This window comes from Sitophilus oryzae, unplaced genomic scaffold, assembly GCF_002938485.1.
Source record: "Sitophilus oryzae breed Bouriz unplaced genomic scaffold, Soryzae_2.0 scaffold_1274_pilon_pilon, whole genome shotgun sequence".
Classification (NCBI taxonomy): domain Eukaryota; kingdom Metazoa; phylum Arthropoda; class Insecta; order Coleoptera; family Curculionidae; genus Sitophilus; species Sitophilus oryzae.
Window position 1 is genome coordinate 3,050,437 of NW_022145920.1, and position 2,811 is coordinate 3,053,247.

At 29.0% G+C, this 2,811-nt stretch overlaps 1 long non-coding RNA gene across 1 annotated transcript; it reads left to right on the plus strand.

The window, feature by feature from the left end:
- LOC115874368 lies at positions 1 to 748 on the plus strand. Its single transcript, XR_004048828.1, has 3 exons — positions 1 to 218; positions 270 to 377; positions 430 to 748. It is a non-coding gene; the product is annotated as an uncharacterized LOC115874368 (long non-coding RNA).
- The last annotated feature ends 2,063 nt before the right edge of the window (positions 749 to 2,811 follow it).

Sequence of the window (2,811 nt, forward strand, 5' to 3'; positions counted from 1 at the left end):
CCTAGATATATAAAGTACCGCAATTACCGCCATATTGGCGCCAAAACTAGCGGCAAATTTAAAAAGGAGGCCAACATTTCGCTGTTTCGGCTTTTTAAGCATCTGGTCGGTCCGGCGCCAATATGGCCGACCAACATTGACAGGCAAGCCGTAAAATAAAATATTTATTAATTGTAATAGAATTACGTTTATTATCTACAGTTTACCTTCATTTTAACGTAATATCAGGTGGTATATTAATATTCAATTTCATAAATTTAATTTTTTAGGCCTATATATGTTAAGAGGTTATAAACGAATGGTTTCCGTACAAGTGTTTTTCATTTGTATTAGCATTTATTTTATGTTACCTTTTAGCGCAAAGTACGCCAACAGAAGTAAGTTAATATGTAAGAAGAAATAAAGTTGGAATAATATTTAGAATTTTAGTACTTAATTCAGTCGAAACAATTGGAAAAACTTTGTTTGTTGATGAGAACGGGATACCTATACCATAAGTAAACTTTCCCTATTATACCAGTTATGCTGTAGTTAGTTTTGACAAATAAGCATGATTTAACGAAAGTCTTTGGAACTATGAATAAGCTACAAACTTAAATTTGAAGGCCGGCTTTTATACGAGAAAATTTTGAACCATGGTTGAAACAAATAAATGTAATAATTAAATTGATATGATACATACCTGCTATTTTTGAAATATATTAATATATTGATAGAAAGATTGTTTCAATTAGTATTACTTCAGGTAGTTTCGGAATTTTAGGTATGTAATTGTGCACTTAATTTAAAAATAACTTAGAAAGAAGCTTGAAATGCATAAGAGCTCTTTATGTATGCTGTATAATTAAGGTTTGTTATGGAGTGGTTTTTATACAACAAATTTATTATTAGTTGAATAAAAGCAAGTTAATACCACATAATACAATTAAAATATATTTTACTCTGCAATTTAATGTTATATTTTTAAAACAACAAGTGTCATAATGTTTAAGTATCATTATAATAAAAAAGTTATACTGCTATAAATTTAACATTGAAATAACTGTAATTATTGTTATACATAAATTAAGTAGGAATAATTTTACCTCGACAATATGTAAAACTTCAAATGAATCTTAACAATTTTATGTCATGTATAAAAATCAAATTTAAATCACACACTTTTATTTATAACTGACAGTATAAGACCAAATTTTTAAATATAACTTTACATGCTTACATTATATTGTTTACTTTCTATTAGTAATTACAATATGAACCAAAAAATATTAATTACTATCAATAAATACATAAAAACTAATCTATTTAAGTCCATGAAAATAACTATATAGTTAGCATATGCATAAACAACATTCTTGTTATTAGGATCAAATTTATTTGAGCTTTTTTTCATTGTTTTGATTAATATCCCTGTTAGTCCTGACTGGTAAAACCACCTGAAGCGATGTCATCCAAATCTATATATGTATCATAACATAACTTATTCTTTTAAATAATTATCCTTCGTTTGGTCTGATGATAATATATTGTAGATTTATCTAAACTTCTTGCTGCAAAATGTTGAAAACTAAACTACACTAAACATTTTAGGGAATGATTACGTAGAGATTTCACTTACACTTAGCATCCTTTTTAAAAGATATGTATGGTAGTTTGCAAGTAAGGTCTTTGTCTTGTTCTAGATTAGATTTCTAGAGGTTGATTTCGGCCTGACCCACTGCGACCTTCTCAGATCTATTGTGGTCTTGTCTTGTTCTATAATGAAGTTTTATGTACCAGTAGGTTATACTACAAATAAAATTGTTAAAAATATTCACTGGAGCATAAATAAATTCAATCCACTACCTAACGTGTATTGAATATCGACGATGTTAGAAAACACATCAAATTTTTCGTGTGATACACATTTCTTCACTAAAGATATCGACGCCTATACATTATTAACTAATAAATTTGTAGCATTTTAGTGGCTTTATAATTATTTTAAAATATGTGGATAAATAATTTTATCCTGAAATTGACAGCCTCTCAACATTTGACATGACAAATTCAGACAAATGTGACATTTAAACAGTCCTACCACTACAGTTTTTCCAGAAATACCCCAAAAATCCGCCATTTTGGCGCCAATAACATTGAACAAACCAATTGCGGTACTTTATATATCTAGGGACTTTAGTAGGAATCATATTGACATCAAAATAAAATTACTCATGTGAAGAAACTCCCAGACACCAATTTCTATCCAAATATGTATCTACTATTGTTAATAAATTATTTGAAAAAAAAACGAAATAAAAATGAAACTTCTACACCCTGTAACCATTTTTGGACCTACATTTTTTATACGAACTCATTTACTTATTTTTATCTGCAGAATATGCTGCCGAAGTTTCCCGAATACAAATCGGACCACCCTGTATTTATAATTATTATTCTTATTTAGCTTACTCTAAGATACAGTATGTTCGAAAACGGCGTCCAGTTGGCTTGGACTTGAATCGATGACATTTCCCATATAATTTTATATATAATGACAGCGATCTTCATTTCATAGCCATCGCTGACGCCGTTTTTTTCCGACCATATTGTATTATTAACTAACATTTTAATCTCCGTTAAAATTAGTTTCTTGCAAGCGCAAAGGATTGATTATTTTATCATTAAAATAACATGAAAAAAGTCTGATTTAAAACTTTCCACAATAAAATTTTATAGCTCATTCGCTCAACGGATATTACTAATTTATATTTTTGGCGACACCGTGTACATTATCGACCAAGCAAACGCGTACTCCCCAATCCCGAACGA